Below are 19,722 nucleotides of genomic sequence, written 5' to 3'. Positions count from 1 at the left end.
GCCGGCCTATGGCAGGCTGCACGGCGTAGGAAATTTTTTTCTACCCCAAATGCATATATAATAATTGCGATTCTGATAACCGGAGCAAAAGTTATGGCCGTTCGAAGTTTTGACAAACACAAAATTTGCTAGTTTTTTGGAACTTTCAAATCTGACCAAACTAAAGGCTCTAGCTATTTTTCCCACAAAATATGGATTAAAAGAAGTTACCACAAAAAAATTCAGCCAAAAATAACAACCCTAGCTACTAAAACAAAAAATCCCAAATAATTCAGCATAGGTGGTCGCTAAAATCCGTCTCTAATTGATTTCTACTACTACTCTGTTTTTCCGCAAGCTGATTTCTACTACTACTCTGTTTTCAAGCACAATCTTCACAACAAAACACCCAAGACTGAAACAGGGGAAACGCTTAATGGGAAAACTGAAACAGAACACACATTAAACAAAATACCAGGACACTAAACAACACTAACACACATACTAACACAATACTAACAATTAAACATAAAACACGAAAGGATTAAACACACAACACTAGCTAGCTATTATGAACCTTTGGACACTGCTCCCTGGCAACGACGCCAAATTTGATCGAGGCCGTACCCGAATCAAATAAACATGAAAATGCAGTAACTAGGAAGTGATCCTAGGTCATTTCCCAACGAGCAGTGACAAGCCAAATGTTCATAATATACTTGCAGTAACAGTAACGATGGGGGGGGGGGGGTTGGTTGTTTGGTAATTAAAGAGTAGAACAAATAAAATGGAATACGAAACTACTAATATTAAAAATGGGTTGTTTCCTCTGATTCAGAAGCCACTCTCTTATCCTGGGTTATGGAGAATTCGTCCCTAACAGTCAACCACTTAATCCAACCCTATTTCAATTTACTAAGCGAAAATCAACTTAGGGTTTTCAATACGTGATTAGGCACCACATACACCAGTTAGCCCTTCATCCATTAAGCATGAACGCAAGTTAGGCTCAGAGGCAATTAATCGAACACGAAGCGTGCACTGATTAATATTCACGAAATTGGGATAACTGGTGAAGGGAAAACTGCCAGGAAACCACATTACAAATGAAACCTCAAAGAGAGTTGGGCTTCGTCCTCAAAAGGAAACAACACCAGAAAATCTAGCCTTCCATGGATTCAAACAGAAAACGCAAATGAAGCATGAAGCAGAAACGTAAATGAACAAGAACGTAAATGAACATAAACGTAAATGAACAGAAACATAAATGAACAGAAACGTAAATGAAAGTAGAAGAAGAAGCAAGAATGAACTCGTAATTAGAAGCAGAAAACGGAAATTTGCATTAAGAACGAAAACTGTAACAAGGGAACAGAAAAACGTGAAAACCTAAAACCAAAGCTCTGAATAATGAAAATAGCATAACAGAATAGAATGCCCTGCACGAATCCCAAGGCATCTATTTAAAAAGAGTCACTTAAAGTCACTGGGCCCTATTACAATACTCTGGCCCAAAACGAAATAAACACTGAACAACATAAAATAAAATTGCGAAATTTCCTAATTAGAAATTAACTAAGGTAAGCGCTGCTTTATTTGCCCTCTTCAAGTCCACAACCAAAATCCGGATTAAGCCCAATGTTTCATTAATTCCTGAAATTAGATTAAAAACATCAAATTAGCTAAATGAGCCCAAATAATAAAACTGCCTAATTAATTGACAATTAAGTCCAATCAATAATTAAAATGGTGCAAAAAGGGTTTAGAAAATAGAAGAAAATGATGGCACATCACCATTGGATACAAATAGTTTCATTCATACAATTAATGGATACTAGAATTAGACCCATGAGGAAAATATCAGGATCAAATTATTTGGGAAATTATAATCGATTGTCTATTATTAGTAATTACATCGAGTGGGCTAGGGAGACAAGTTGTTTGCCCCCATTCCCTATGAAGCTAGTATTCTGTTATGGTTTCTGTTATGAGAATACTCCAGTAACTTTCTAATTAGGAGTTTCTTAGTGGTATGCCACCATTCCCTATTTTCTGTTATTAGTATTTAATATATGATCTTGCCTCTTGATAAAATTCTAATAGCCCTCCAATGTTTATGCCAAAATGATTTGATTTAATCTTAATCATCAATTCTGATCAAAATCAACTAGTAGATTCTCATCCTTATTTCTACTTTCTTATAAATAGGAAAAATTGGGAAGAATTTTGGCTGTCAAGCCCACAATATAGATGTGTCACGTACGTATTCAACATGTACAATATAGATTTCACAAAAAAAAAAAGCATGTACAATTGTTGATTGGTAGCAGCAAAAAGGGTCAACCAGGTGGGAAGGAATTTTAGGAAAACGTTCAAATTAATCATGGGATTTAATTAAGCAACAAACAACTAACGACAAAACAAAAAACATGTCAGATGATGTAAGAAATGAAACAACCAAACAACAAAGAGAAAGAAATTAAAACTTGTTGCTTATTAATAGGTACTTACATGTATTCCTTGTTCTCAATGAAACTGCTCTTGCTTTTTAGATGCAGAGCATGGTCAATATCCACTAGTTAGAAAAGGCAGAGATGATAGAGAGCTTATGGCATGATCGAGATCCCTCATATACTAGGTTGCGTCAGAGTGAAAAGAAATTCAAAATTTTCAGATATCACTCAATTGATTAAGGTACCTACTAGGTAGTAGCCTTTTGTGAGTTAGCTAGAGACAGAACATTACTAATTAAACTATGGTACGTTTGTATGAATTTGAAATTGGCATGTGGGACATGGATACATGAATGTATCTATCTACCAACGACCTCCTCTTCCACCTATCAATGCTTCCATTTTTTCCACATATAATAATCTTTTCGCTCAAACCCACTGTGTTTTGCTTCCTCTGCATCTTCCTTCCACCATTTTTTGATTTCCATATTTCAATTTGAAATTCAAAATCCCAGGCTAGGTTTGTCTAGGTTCCTCAGCATCTTCCTTTGTTGATTGTTTCTGCTTTCTATCAAACGCAAAAAACTTTCCTTTTGGTAATCCGTTCATGTTCAGTTCGCCAAACTTATATAGAGGATGTGACGCCCTCTACCCCTCACATATATGAACTAATAATAAAATAAGTAAGAAATCAAAATTAATTAATTTAAAACATTTAAATACAAGTCTTTCAAAAGGGTAAAAGGCTCACATTCACTTTTTTAACATCATAATAAAACTTGTCCAAATAAATAATAAATCATCTCGGCTCAAAACAAGGTCGTCCAAGACTTCACGCAATTAATATAGAAACCTATACCCTAATGTCACATCCTGTCAGAGCATTGTGTTCCTGTGTCCTCTAGCATGAGATTCTTGATAAACATCCACCTAACCATCTACTCCCACGAACACAAAGTTTGAGATCATCACAGGATCCAAACACAAATAGCACACGGGGAGTGAGTTATCACATTCCTAACTAATAGAGAGAAACAAGACAACATGTAGGTATAAATATCATATAAACAAAGTACAACGTACTTAAGCATAGCTCACATTATTTCATCACTTTTTTTGCGCAACACCACATGTCTCATTCATTTTCACAACATTCACGTACTCAATGATCAAAACACAATATCACTAAATCAATCAATATCGATCAATACACAAGAGTTATGCAACAGATACACTAAGACTCAATCCTATAGGCAATGTGGTACCATGTCAGTGAAAAACCTCGTCGGGTGCCTGGGAGTACATGACAAGACAAACCACACACTAGTAAGTCAGGTCGGTCTCACTAGATAAAATCATAGGGAGACCAGTGAGGGTCACACTGTTTCGCGAGAATACTCCAACCATATTGGATCAACATAGGCTTAAAGGAGCACTCAAACCGGGTGTATTTACCCCCAAGGCCTACACTCTGAAGAGTTCGTCAGGGCCTCTCTCTCCTGATTCAAGTCCAATCCAGAAAACATTTTAGCATATAAACTCTATCTATGAACTGTACAAAACACACGACTCCTCAATTGTTCTCAAAAATAGTTTTATCTCATCGCATTTATGATTAAACTCGTTGGGTCCCCAAAGCGATTCCCATCAATATACTCGTCGCCCTTAAAAGGTCTTAGTATTAACTCGTCACCCTTAAAGGGTCTTATAGTCGTGTGATTGTAGAATTCATAGTTCATAACTCAATGCACATAACATCTCAATGCACATATATATTACAAGTCAATACATACTCAATTTATCACATACACTCAGTCTCAATCCCATTGGTACAATCCCAATTTAACACGTTCTCACACCTCGTGAATCATATACACGTTACCTATGAACTATGCAATGCACACGACTCTTCAATTGTTTTCAAATAATTTTATCTCGTCCAGCTTGTGATTAAACTCGTTGGGTCCGCATAGTGGATCCTATCACAATACTCGTCACGCTAAAACTTTTCGCCCTTAAAGGATCTTACAATTGTGTGATTGCATAGTTCATAGCTCACAACTCAATACACACATCTCAATACACATGTATTTCACCATTCATCACAGGTTCAATTTATCACATACTCACAATTTAAATCATCATTTCATAATCTCAATATAACAATTTATACGAAAGGTTTATCACAACATGGGGAGTAAAACCCCTCAAATAATTTCATACAATTATATCAAAATCATAGGTATAAAAAAATGAAAACACCAAGAGCACTCTATTTTATCAACCAATTTGCATCAGGACATCAATATTGTATTTATAATCATAACGGAAAAATTTTAATTTAATAAACATCCCAAAATAATCCCAATTTAATCCTCTAAGGATCCCTACACTTGTCCATTTTAACTCTAATTGCGATAAACTCACCCCTTACGTCTAAGCTGGCTCACGTGTGTATTGTGACAGCAATAGCAGCATCTCTAGCGGTTTCCTGAGATTCCATAAGTTTTTCCACTGACTGCTCTGATTGGGTTCCCAAACGTTAGAGAGAAGGAGAAGGGATTGAAGCTTCTATTTTTGTATTTTCTTCGTGCGATTCAGTTTTCTCTCTCTATGAAGGTTATTTCGGAAATCCCAACGGTGAAGATGCATGGTGATGCATTTCAGACAACATATCAATAGTTTACAACTTGAGCTGGACGCCTTATGACTTGTCGGTCACTGACCTAGTACTTTGCTTACCTTTGGCTTTGGACTTGGTCGCCTATGGGTCGGCCATGTGTCGTAGGAAACGCTCTAACCTTTTTATGGATGAGCTGAGGTGAACTCTAGAGGTGGTGGCGGTGTGTCTATTGCCCGCTACCGGCCATCCCAATGCTGTTGTGGTGTTTCGCCCTGCGTCTACCTGGGGGCGCAATACTTCTTGATGAAAGCTCGATTGGTAGGGGGCCTGATGACCTTGCTGGGGGCAACAGGCACTCCCTTGAACTGACAGAGACCCGTATTTAGAGCTGGCAACTCCAAGACCCTGTTGGCCTTCTTTGGGTCCACTAGGTGTCTTGCGGGCACAATCCCTGCAACAATAGATGACATCAGAAATCAGTTGGGGGAGGTGCATACTTACCTATGTCATGATGGCATGAGCTTGCTGGGGGGACGGGCGCCCTATAGGGCCGACAGAGACCTGTAACCAGAGCTGGAAACCCCAGGGCCCTGTTGGACTTCTTCAGGTCCACTGGGTGTCTTTGTGGGTGCGATCCCTGCAAACAATAGATGGTATCAGAAATCAGTTGAACCATATGCATACTTACCCATGTCGGGACGACACAGACCAACTGATACTTTTGCAGGGGGAGATTGGCATTGCGGTCGCTGGGCAGAATATTGCTAAGTAGCAATGTCATCTATATCTGTGTAAGAGTGGTCATGTTGGTGCGCATGATCCGCACTCGTCTCTTTGCAGCGGCACGGGTGAAATCTTGCCCCGGTATGCATAGTAGCAGTGTGATAGCCTCCCTCTCTGGTTGTGCTCACACTGTTGGCCCTCCTCCAATATCAGGGGGTGGCCCAGGAACCGTTAAAAGGAAACTACTGGCCCCTTAACCGGGAGTGCAAGTCTCGGTTAAGCATATAAGGATAGATGACCTTAAATTCTCTTAACGTGTGGATGTGGAGCACACTGAAAATGAGGACACGTAGCCCTCTAAAGGTGAGGGCGTGTAGTCCTTTCAAGGTGAGGACGTGTAGTCCTCTGAAGGTGAGGACGTGCAGTCCTCTGAAGGCGAGGACGTGCAGTCCTCTGAAGGCGAGGGCGTGTAGCCCTCTGAAGGTGAGGGCGTGTAGCCCTACGAAGGCGAGGACGTGTAGTCCTCTAAAGGTGAGGGCGTGTAGCCCTACGAAGGTGAGGACATGCAGTCCTCTGAAGGTGAGGGCGTGTAGCCCTACGAAGGTGAGGACATGCAGTCCTCTGAAGGTGAGGGCGTGTAGCCCTACGAAGGTGAGGACATGCAGTCCTCTGATGGCGAGGGCGTGTAGCCCTCTTAAGGCGAGGACGTGTAGTCCTTTGGAGGTGAGGGCGTGCAGCTCTCTGATGGTGAGGACGTGTAGTCCTCTCAAGGTGAGGACGTGTAGTCCTCTCAAGGTGAGGACGTGTAGTCCTCTCAAGTTGAGGACGTGCAGTCCTCTGAAGGCAAGGATGTGTAGTCCTCTAAAGGCGATAGGTACAAGTACCCAAGGGTCCACCCTTATGAGAAAGCAAGAGATCGACTCATCGAGAGGGACGGTCATCCCAAATTCACAAGATTTAGACATTAGATGTAGGAAATCTATGCAGTTAACATGATTTTTAGGGATGCAGATGCATGCAACCTTTGTCGTGAAATTTGGTAAATGCGGACTTCATATGAAACAATGCAATGTAATGGAAAGTTGTACAATGTTCATGACATTCTTACCCTATTTTGTGATTTTGATTTTGATTTGATTTTTTTTTGGAAAACACAGATTGACTGTCCTTTTGAAAGAGGTGATAATTCATGCAACCTTATCCTATCTTTTGCAAATCTCTCCGAGAACTCCCTCAGAGTGTGTGTTCTGTTTGATCTAGTCATTTGACCATTTTGGAGTGACGGCAATGGAGTCTTTTGATGTTTAATCAATCCATTGAAATCCTAGGGTTTGTCCCTTTTTTTTGTTGAAAACATCGATGGGTGAGAACTTTTGATCGGCCCCTATGTTCACTTGAGGCTCATGCACGGTGCCCCTCATTGCCCCAGTGTAGGGCTATGAGGTAACCATCGTTGTCTTGTTTTCATAGCCTCGTAGTGAGGAAGAATGAAAGAAGCAGTTGATTCTTGCAAAAAGAATTTTTCCAAGGACGAGAAATAGTTGAAGGATCTTTTGATGGATTAAGTCAAATGACTCCTATGTAGAAGCAAGATGTTTTGATGTTTTGATGATGCCAAAGGATCAAGTGCTTCTAAGTTTTATTCGAGACAAGAATCCAAGAAAATCAAGATATATGATCAAGTTGATCTCTAGAATCTTTAGGAAGAAGTTTCCAAATTGAAAAACAAAAGGTTTGACCAAAGAATTCTATCATTTCAAATTGAGATTTGCTCTCTGGTAATCGATTACCAGCAGCTGAAAATGTTTATAACAGTCACTAGAAATTTGAATTCAAAATTTATAATGTGTAATCGATTACACATGGATGGTAATTGATTACCAATAGTTTTTTGAACGTTTTAATTCAAATTTCAAAACCTGTAATCGTTTACACAAGTCTTGTAATCGATTACCAGAGGGGATTTTCGGAAAATAATTTCCAAGAGTCACATCTATTCAAATGGTTTATGAATGGGCATCAAAGGTGGCTTGGAAGCACGAATTTAAAGAGAGTTTTCATTGCCCACAAAGTTTATCCTCTCAAAAGATTAAGAGTTTTTCTGAACTGAACTGTCTTATCCTCTCAAAAAGATTCCTTGGTCAACCACTTGCATATTCAATAAGGAATTTTGATTGGTCTTCATTGTACAATCTATCTCTTTTAAGAAAGATTTCTTCTTCTCTTCTTCTTATTTCTGAAAAGGGATTAAGAGACCATGGGTCTCTTGTTGTAAAGGATTCCTGAACACAAGGGAAGGGTTGTCCCTGTGTGGTTCAGGCTTTGTAAAAGGAGTTTTACAAAGAGAGTGAAAAATCTCAAGTGGGTTGCTTGAGGATTGGACGTAGGTACGGGAAGTGGCCGAATTAGTATAAATCAAGTTTGCATTCCTCTCTTCCTTTAAACTTCTTTTATTTATTGCTATTTATCTTTTGCTTTAAAGAAGTTTATTTTGAATTGTCTTTTGAGTAATTCATGTTAAGGGTGCATTGTTAATCCAAAAAGAAAGAGTGATAGTTCAATTGGGGAATAGTCTTTGCATCTTAATTCAACCCCCCCTTTCTTAAGATAACTGAGGCCATTTGTCCAACATCCTATTCTTGACAACTCTCTTCTCTAAGAAGACAAACTTTCCGGCATGATAAAATGAGGTCACGTGAACGTCTATATTTTTACTTGAAAACACAGTCAATCAAATGCCCTCTCTTCTTTTTTTGTTTTTTTGTTTTTTTTTTCTACTTTACTCGTCGTTTTACGACACCCCCACCAACGTGCAAGATGAGTAATCTCTGATTGAACAGTCTTGGAAGTCAACACTCAGGAGCGCAGGTTGCTTGAGCAAACAAACCAATGGCTTACACTCACATTCCGGTGGAAGTTGAATAAGCAAAGATCTGTTCGTGAGAGGATGTCCATTTTATCCATATCATTTAGCATTGTAACTGTGGTTTATGGCATAAACTTGAAAATCCTGATGAGTCATAACAACATCTTCCAGAATTGCCCCATGTATGGTGTTGCTTGTCAATGTTAGGATTCAACAAGCGATTCTCCTCAAATTTCAGCCAGCCCGTATCAATTAGACTTCACACTTTATGCTTCGGGGTCATACAATGCCCAATGGAATGCCCCGGGGCTCCTCCATGATAAGCACACGTTGCGTTCGAGTCGTATCCTTAGAAAAATGGAGGTTGATGAACCTTGGTTGGGGTTATGGCTACCATTGAATTATCAAGTAGATATGGGAGCAAGTCAGCATAGGACACTGGAATTGGGGTGAATTCTAAGGCTTTCTCGTTGCAAAATTCATTTCTTGGTTGGTGTTTTGGTTTACGCTAAAGGTGGTCTTCGTCATTGGAAGTGTGGTAGACAGGCTTTGTGGTTGATTTGTGGATGGCCTTTGTGGATAACTGGGTGGTGGGTAAGGAGGAGGTTTGTTATTGGCTGAGTAATGACATTGTTGGGTTGGTGGGAAACTTGGCCATATAGGAATGGCAGTCACAACATGGGTTTCTCCCTCTTTCTCACCCTCTTCATTTGCCCCAGTTTTCTCAGTCGTCCTAGTAGGATGATCAAATTTGCCTCCTTTCAATGGCGAAGACCAAATCTGCAAAGCTTTGAGGGTGCATAGCCCACCATCTTTTCATAGTAGAGTATCGATAATGTGTCTACCATCACGATTATCGTCTCCCTTTCCATCATTGGGGGTACCACCTGGGCCGCCAGATCCCTCCACCTTTTGGGCGTGTTCTTTGAAAGATCCGTCCCCCTTTTTGCACATGTTCTGTAGTTGCATCCTATCCGGAACCATATCAAAATTGCACTGATACTGCCTAACAAAGGCAACCATTAGGTCCTTCCAAGAATGGACTCGGGAAGGTCCCAAGTTAGTGTACCAGGTAACAGCTACTCCAGTAAGACTTTCTTGGAAGGAATGTATCAGCAATTCCTCATCTTTTGCGTATTCCCCCATCTTCCGACAATACATCTTTAGATGGTTCTTGGGACAAGTAGTCCCCTTGTAATTGTCAAAGTCCGGCACCTTGAACTTGGGAATGACCATGTTTGGGTATTAGGAACAACTTTTCTAGGTTAGCAAAGGCATAATCTTCGCCTCCTTCAATGGCCCTGAGCCTTTCCTTTAGATGATCCGCCTTTCCCTTTTCGGCCATAGCAGGAGGGGCTCTTCCCACCGCAAAATGCAGTGGTTGTGGTTGTGGGCGAAACTGAGGGTCCTCCAAAGTGTTTTCAAAGGATATACCACCAACTGCTTGCCCTTCAGTGGCATATCCGAGCCAAGGCTCGAAGTCAACTAGATCGTGGTGGGGAATTTCATGTGTCTCCCCCATGGTTTGAGAGATATGTGCCTGATCAGATTGAGGTTATTGGTTCTCAATGAGTATCGGAGTGGAGTTATTGAGATTTTCATTGAGAGTGTATGCCACATTGGGTGGTGTATAGTTGGGAGGCAAGCCATATGATGGGAAGGCGTGCTCGTTTTGAATTTGCACATCATGGGGTCGTCCGTACTTCCCAAATCTTTGCCTACCATATTTGAGGTTGGATGATTCATTTGCTTGAGGCCAGATGGGAGCATCGGGTTCACCTTAGCGACAGCGCTAGTAGCGGCAACTATAACCGCATTGACTTCTATTATCTTCTTCATGCTCATCATGGCCTCCATCATTGTGGCCATTTGCTCTTTCATGGCCTCCATGTCGGCCTTCATCTTCTCTTGCACGTCCTCTGCTTCACCCATTACTCTAGCTCTAGCACGAGTTCGGTAAGGGCACCGTAAAGCGTGTCCTTTTCTTTTTGATAACAATGATTAAGTTCATTTTATTTTATTTTATTTTATTTTTCAAGGAAAGAATGCAATGAGCAATGCAACCAATGAAAAGCATGGATGTATGCGAATGATGTACAGTTGAAGTATTGCGAATTTTTACGCAGGATATGGGGTTGAATCAATTTAGATTTTCAACATGGTCCATGACATCTTTGTCAAGGTGAAACTGGAAGTAACAAGGGCATCAACAATCCTAAATATGTTTGGCAGTAGACGAAGCAGTGATGTGACTCGATTCATCTTTTGCCTCAATTTTGCAAGACGGTTACTTCCATATTTCAACTTGACTTGATGAACCTTTTTGTAAAAGCATGAGCTTGGTTCAACCCTATAATCCAAGGAATGGCAATTCTGATCGCCAATACTTCAACAACATCTCATAGGGATGAATGACTCGGGCATACTTTAAGCTTATGCACGGAAAATGTAATTATGAAATTGAGATGCCCGAAGAAACACCATTTCCTAGTTAACCATGCATTAGGTACCATGTTCAATTATTTTGTTTTGTTGTTGTGTGTGTTTTTTTTTAGAAATGGGTTTATGATCCCAACATGGTTGGCTCATGGTGCCTAACACATGCAACTAAGAATGTAGTGTGAAGTTTCACGCTTCCCCTTTTTTGTTTTTGTTTTGTAGAGGAAAACGCAAGGATGAGCAAACATGAAAACAAATGGTATGCAATTTTGCAGATAAAAAAGTTTGTTGAACGCATATGCATGATGATGCCATGACTCATGCAAAATGTGAGGCTGGAATATGATAACGTACAAATGCAGGAACGATATGTTCATTATGATGTTATGAAGAGATGCTTATGCGATGCATGATATGAACGCATTTTACGGACACGAGAGCCCGGAAAATTTTCTCTTCTTACTTGCGCATTTGGGGGCGCAGTGCCCCATGTGTACAATTAAGAAGGTGATATGGACCTTCCGGCTTCCCGTGACAAAGGACGAGACCAACATACAATGCATGCTAGAGATAAAATGCGGGAGTGACTTGATTCGCACTGATTTTTTGAGTAAAAACGTGGGATAAACTCATTTTATTCAAAAAGTTATAACTAGTCAAGATCTGAGTGACAATACAAACTTCCTAGCGGTTTCTAATCATATGGTCCATTAAGTCTATCATATGCTGACAATAGCTGAGAAGTCCATGGATCTCCTTGGGGGCGGAGTAGGTGTCCGCTATTGCTTTGGCCTTGGCTAGCAATCGGGGAAGTTCTTGACTCTTGTTCAAAGTAAGAGCAAATCGGTCCATCCTCATTGTTGCCTCTTGGTGCAATGAATCAATTACCCTTTCCCTTGCTTCCCTTTCTGCTGATATCTTGGCGTACTCATCCTCTAGCCTTTGCTCGTGAGTCGCCGCTAGATTTAGCTTCTCTTTGGACTCATCGATGATGGCCCACATATTCCCTTCAGTCTCACTTTAACTGTTGGGACAAATTTCTTTTCGACCTAAGGCAAGCCTTTAGCTCGTCCTTCCAGATCATGCCTTTGACCCGTGATGATTCCTTTCACCTCTTCGGAGCTTGAGCTCACTATTGCTGCCCTATAAAGCCCCTCAAAACTTTGTTTTGGTCGTGTTCTTCCTTTCGGGCCTTCTTGGTTTCTCGTTCCAAGGCTTCAGCGGTGGCCATATTGACGTCCCTTAGTTCATCATACTCTTTTTAGACTTTGATGGCTATGGACTTGAACTTCTCTTCGACTACCCGGGCTCTTTCAAGCTCTGCCTTTAGGGCTTGTACCTCATCACTTTCTTCCGAAGCTTTAACCTCATCGTCTCTCACAGTCTTTAGATTTGGGAGCCAATCCAATCCTTGTGTTCGGACTCTCAGCCACTTATGATAGCCGTCGATGATCCCATTACTGCTTCCCCTAAGCTCTCTGTCCTTTCTTCACGCCGCATCCCATGCCTTGCGAACTCCTTGGAGTACCCTCGCGTTGTGGTCACTGAAACCCCGTGCGATGAAAGGTGTGATGCTTTCGTGTGATGGCACTCCTCTCATGGGGTAGCCAAGAGTTGGTCCCAATTCGCCTTTCCTTTTTTCGACGCACGAGCGGTGACCTTGTAGCGGATAGACGGGCCTACCTTCTTGGAGAAAAAGGTGTGAAACCAGCCACACATAGAGAGCCAGTGCACAACAAACAATTCTTGTGCCGCTCTTTTCACATCCCCGGTCGAGTGTGTCATACATGGCCAAAAGGGCGACGACCGGGCTTTCCTTGCCATGATGAAAGGCGAGGAAAGCGTCAATCACTGCTAGGTCCACTAACCCTTCCATATTCGGAAAGAGGACAACTCCAAAGATCAAAAGCTCCAAGATGTCAATAAAAGAAAGCCCATTCGCCTTGATTTTCCAAGGCCTTTGCCCTTTCCTCCAAACACTTCCTTGGTACTCCGACTACCCCATTCCTGTTTTGCTTTACCCGGTCCAACTCTTGTGCTGAGATTTTCACTACCTTGGCAACTCTTGTCGTGGAGGGATAGAACCCAGAGAAAAGATATGGCTTCCTTCCTCCCAGTGGGCATCCCAGGTTTTCTTCAAACTCTTTCACAGTCGGCACTAGCTGGAAGTCCTCGAATGTGAAGCACCTTAGGGGCTGGTCATAATACTGGGAAAGGGACGCAATCGGTTCCATGGAGACTTCTACCCTAGCTAGGTCCCAAATCTTACCATAGGCTTTGCGGAAGGCTCGCCGTTGAAGTTGACCCATTAATTGCCCCAACTCTCGTAAACTAGTGACCTCTAAGCTCTTGATTTTGACTTGATAGAACCTCTTTTTAAGCAAAGGCTTTTGACTTGATCCCATGTTTTACTAAAGTGAAATAAAATCTAGTGCGAATCAAAACTCCGACATCTATCATGGGTGGGATGGATGAATGCATGAAGAAATGCATATGACACAGATGCAATTTACGAATACGGGAGCCCGAGAAATCGTTTCCTTCTTGGATACAACGTTTGGGCAGCATGGCACCCAACGTATGTTTTTAAGAAGGCGACACGGACCCTCCATCGGTTTACTAAAGTGAGGGGATCAATGACGAAACCCACGCATGATGCATATGCGAAGGGCACAACACGGGGATGTACATAGTACGACAATATTCACAAACAAATATAAGCAAAAGGGTATATGATACTTATGCATGGCAGTGTGAAAAATGGCACGCAGCGTGTTTGCTCCGTGCCCCTATTTAAAGGACCTATAAGGGAGAGAGCTAACTAGGCTTTTAGTGATAACCCCCAAGGTAGTCATATCTCTTTTGATGGTTTCTAGAGGTATCATCCCCTTCGAAGAACATACTGCAGCAGTAGGGACTACTAGCAACAATATGTTTTCAAAGAGAAAAACTCTAGATGAGGGTTCACTGTAATCAAGCAAGTCGGAGACCTAGCATGATCACGGATTCACCTCCACTCCTTATGTTCCCACGAACCCGGGTATAGGGCCCTTTTTCAACTCATCGTGTGTGCAAATAGTGTTAGTGTTTGTGTGCATCAAATGAATAAATATTTAACTCATGCATACAAAAATGCACTAAAAGCATCAAAGAGTTATATATACAAGAACATAATAAAGGGCAACCAACAAAGGAGTAAGTCATGGCAAAACTTTGCACAAGATTAAATGGCCTAACTCTCTAAAAACAGTCCCCAGTGGAGTCGCCAACTGTCGCAACCTACCCTTCGGCGGGAGGGCGACGCGTGACTCGCGGGATGCGTGTTCCACAAAAGGAATACGCGCGGAGTCACCACCAACGTTTATTTGAGGAAAACGTCGGAAAAACCGGAAAAGACACGATCTACGAACTTTTAAGTGAAAGGTTCGGGAGTTGTATTTACGCACAGGGAAGGTATTAACTTCCCACACGTCCGTCACAAGGGACGACAGCCTTTAATCGAATGTGCAAACATGACTTTGATTTTTACGTTCCCTTTTATGTCTTTATATCCTTTATACCCTTTTTATATTTTTTCTCTTTTTGTGGTCGACAAGGGTGTTTCCCTTTGCTCCTACGTATTCCTCAATTGCGATGAGGAAATCAGACCTACGTAGTTCTTTCTTATGCGTGAATCAAGTGATTCTTTTTTACTTGAAAGGTGATCATTTTAAGGCGTTGGACCTTAAAAATGATCCATTTTACTTAGTAAGAAATTGAAATGATAAACTTCCAAAACCTATTTTTGTGGATGAGCTTGACTAGGCGAGTTGATTTTAGCCTTAGTTTCACTTTAGTTATTAGTCAATTCGATTAAGAATGAGAAATCCCAAAGAGAAAACGTCCAATTGATTTTTCGCTTTATTTTACTAAAGGGGTATTTTTTTATTTTTATTATTATATTATTATTTACCTCTTTTTTTGGTTTCCAACGTGGTTGTGGCACGACCGATCGGTCGGAATTCATTTCAACCAAAGTTAACGGATAATACAATTCAAACGATCGGTGGAAATTTATTTTATTTTTAGGTTAAGCGAGGAATGACTTAAATAAAATGGCTTAAGCACATCAAAAGAGGGTATAAAAAAAATAAATGAAACAAGAATAAAAATACATGAAACAAAATGTGGACCACCACGGGTACATAGAATGAATCGAAAAGCTTGGTTTGAGGTACTTACTCGTTGAAGACTGAAGAATGATGAAGAACGAATGAAGAACGTCGAAGAACGGTCGAAAACCTTCGCAAAATCACTCACGGAAACGTTACGGAAGCACCTCGGCTTGGATTATCTTCACAGAAACAATTTTCCTAAGCAAATTCGAAAGAGAGAGAAGTGCCTAAGGGGCTGAACCCTTTTTCACTTCACTTCTCCCCCTATTTATAGAAAATTGGGGGAGAAGCTTGCCACCCAGCTCGCCCAGGCGAGCAGGGTTGCTTCCTCCAGAAGCAACAGCCTTCTGGAGGAATCTTCTGGAGGGCCCAAGTGGGCCTGGTTGCTATTTGCACCCCCATTTTTACTAAGTACACCCCCTGCCTTTTTTTTGGTGATTCTTTTTTGTAAAGTTACGGAAACTTACGAATTTCGTAACGATACTTGTTTTCTTTCCGTAATGTTACGGAACCTTGCGGATTACATAATCATCCCCCTTTTGACTTACGGAATGTTACGGAACCTCACTAATTGTGCAACGATGCTTCCATTTGATTTCCGGTGTGTCACGGAACCTTACGGATTGTGCATCAATATTTTCTTTTGTTTTCCGGCATGTCCCAGAATTTCACAAATTGCCTAATGATGGGTGCCAAGCACCTCACAAGGACCAAACAAAAGTTGCATGTCATCAAGCAAAGGTCCCCGGACGAAATTAGGGTATGACATAACCTTTAGAAAAACTTGAAAACCATTGGTAGAGTTACATATTTTGATTTTTATTCAAAACTTATCACTAGTAATCGATTACCAAATCATTGTAATCGATTACACAAAGCATTTTTGTGAAAGGATGTGACTCTTCACATTTGAATTTGAATTTCAACGTTCAAACACACTGGTAATCGATTACCAATATATTGTAATCGATTACACCATTTTGAAATTGATTGGAACATTGTAAATTCAGTTGAAAGCTTTTTGAAAACAAAACTTGTCACTGGTAATTGATTACAGTAAACTGGTAATCGATTACCAAAGAGTAAAAACTCTTTGGTAAAAGCGTTTGTGAAAACTTCATGTGCTACTAAATGTTTTGAAAAACTTTTTAGTACTTATCTTGATTGAGTCTTTTCTTGATTCTTGAATCTTGAGTCTTGAATCTTGATTCTTAATTCTTGAAAACTTGAAACTTGAAACTTCTCTTGATTCTTGAATTGTTCTTGACTCAATCTTGAAATCATTCTCATGGGCTTTTTGTCGTCATCTTTGTTATCATCAAAACACCTTGAATCAATCTTGATTCATCATCATGAAGCAATGAAGCTTGCTTCCACAATCTCCCCCTTTTTGATGATGACAACCCTGAAATCAAGAAACACGTACACACATTTTTTCCTAGTCGATCACTCACTTAATTTTCATATTCTCCCCCTTTGTTATTGAGTTTATGCTTCTCTTGAAATTAAGTTAATTACTCATGAGATTTCTTGATTTTAATCCCTATTTCTCTCCCCCTTTGGCATCAACAAAAAGCCAAAGTGCGTATAAAACATACATTCATTACTAATCATTCACAAGACATTCATTGAAAAATCTAAACCAATCATGAAGCAAGAAACATGAATAGATCGAATATATAAAAACCACATAGTCATATTCATAATTGTTTAATCATACCATGCAAATAAAAAGAAATACTAAATTGTTCAAATGTCATAATAATATAGCCAAATACACGGCTAGAAATTAAAGTACTAATAATATTAAACATAATAGAAAACTAAGATGATGATGATGGTGGTGGTGGTAAATCAAAGCTTGTACGGATGTAAGAGACATCTTCTTCGACCTTGGTGATCCTTGACTCCATCTCATTGAATCGCATGTCCACTTGTAACTCCAAAGTATCAAACCTTTCACCAACAAAGGTTTGAAGACCATCGAACCTGTCCAAAATCTTTTGAAGAAGAGAGGAATCTTTTCCACCATGTCCTTCTTCATCAAAGGGTTGAGCACCCTTTTTCACCAAAGAGTCATCATGCTCTTTACGATATCCAAAGGATGCAATCACAACACCACCTATTAGAAAGGATCTCTGGATTGGAACATAAGGTTCAGAATCAAGAGGGATGTTGAAGTGTTGAAGGAAGAGGGTGACTAGGTGTGGATATGGCAATGGAGAATTTAATCGCAATGCCTTATGCATGCGATATCGGACTAAGTGTGCCCAATCAATTTGTTGGCCTTTATGAAAAGCCCACATAACAATAAGATCTTCTTCAGATAGTTAAAGTGCACAGTGGAAAATAAAAAGTGTAGGGAAGAAGAAGACAAACACAAGAGTTTTATACTGGTTCGGCAACAACCCGTGCCTACATCTAGTCCCCAAGCGACCTGTGGTCCTTGAGATTTCTTTTCAACCTTGTAAATTCCTTTACAAGCAAAGATCCACAAGGGATGTACCCTCCCTTGTTCTCTTTGAACAACCTAGTGGATGTACCCTCCACTAGAACTGATCCACAAGAGATGTACCCTCTCTTGTTCTCAGTCACAACAACCAAAGTAGATGTACCCTCTACTTGTACCATAAAGGATGTACCCTCCAATGTGTTAAGACAAAGTTCTCAGGCGGTTAGTCCTTCAAAACTTTGTGAAGGGGGAAACAAAGTTCACAGGATGTACCCTCCAATGTGTTAAGACAAAGTTCACAGGATGTACCCTCCAATGTGTTCTGAAATGATTGGGCAAGCCACATTGCCCCCATTCCCTTCCTGTTTATACCCGAAGGTGCGCCCACGAAGTGTTCAGTGAAATGCCTCAGTGGCATTCGCCCATAAATTTGTGAAGTTTTCTTATAGAATTGGTTTGGGCATACATGGTTGCCATTTTTGGATGCGTGGACAGCTTGCGGAGGTTAGGGTAAAAGCCGAAATATGACTTAGGCCTAGGAACCCAAGCCTTTGATTTTGAATGCAAGAAGGCATGAAAATGAGAGCATGTTGGTGAGGTTTCCCCTTTTAGGCCAACACTTGGTTTGGGCTACACCATGATGATTTCTTTGTACCTAGATGGTGTGAAAATGTTGTTCACCATGTACATGTGTATATAGAATAGGTAGCCAAGTGCTTTGCAAGTGTGCATATATGTTGAATATGGCACGAAAATGCTTCTCAAAATAGGAATATATGACATGAAATTGACTTTCAAAAATGTGAATAAGTTGTACAAAAATTGCCTTTCCAATGAATGTGTAACATGAAATTGCTTTTCAAATGAATGTAAATATGTGTGAATATATAGCATGATGTTGCCTCTCAAGTATATGACCATATATGTGAATAAAATGTGAACATATAGCAAAAATGCCATTCAAAGTGGGTAGATAGGTAGCAAAAATGCCTTGCAAATATGTATGTGGGTTTGGATAGGTAGCAAAAATGCTTTGCAAATATGTATGTGTGGTTAGGTAGGTAGGCAAAGTGCCTTGTGAAACATGTATGTTGGATAGTTGGGCATGTTGCATAAGAAAATTCTTTGCAAACGAAAGTAGGTGCATCTCATAAAAATGTTTTTCACCAAAGGAAAGATGTGTGTAAATGTATATATGTCCTAGGAGAACCCACGCATCAATGTGTAAGTTTTTTCTTTTCTTTTAATTCATGTTGATATTCGTGTTTTGTTGGAAAGAAGTGTACGCCATTTTTGCTTGATTTGGTTTTTATTTTAATAAATTGGTTTCTTGAACTAACTTCCTGAATGTTATTTTTCGCAGGAGATGGCTCCGAAGAAACTCTCCATGAAGAGGTCTAGAAAGGATGCCACTGGAGAAGGCTTCAGTGCCGCCTCAGAGTTTGATAGTCACCAGTTCCGGAGTGCCGAGCACCAGCAGCGCTTCGAGGCCATCAAGGGATGGTCATTCCACAGGGAGAGGCGTGCCCAGCTCAGGGAAGACGAGTACCCTGACTTCCAGGGAGAAATAGCTCGCAGGCATTGGGCACGACTAGTGACCCCTATGGCTAAATTCGACCCAGAGATAGTCATAGAATTTTATGCCAATGCCTGACCCACTGAGGAGGGGGTTCGGGACATGCGCTCATGGGTGAGGGGTCGCTGGATCCCGTTTGATGCGGATGCCATCAGCCAATTCTTGGGCGACCCGCTGATTTTGGAGGAAGACCAGCATTGTGAATTCAGCAAGAGGAGGAGCCAGGCAGACGGTTTCAATGAGGAAGCCATTGACCAGCTGTTGTGCATACCAGGGCAGGATTTCACCCGGACCGCTGCGGGGAGGCGGGTGCAGATCATGCGCACCAACATGACTACCTTGACCCAGATATGGATGACACTGCTGCTCAGCAATGTCTTGCCTAACGACCACAACTTCGACCTCCCTCTGCCTAAGTGCCAGTTGGTGTATGCCATCCTGACATGGATGAGCATTC

This window comes from Glycine soja, chromosome 11 (genome assembly GCF_004193775.1).
Source record: "Glycine soja cultivar W05 chromosome 11, ASM419377v2, whole genome shotgun sequence".
NCBI classification, from domain to species: domain Eukaryota; kingdom Viridiplantae; phylum Streptophyta; class Magnoliopsida; order Fabales; family Fabaceae; genus Glycine; species Glycine soja.
Note: the sequence above shows the minus strand (reverse complement) of the source record.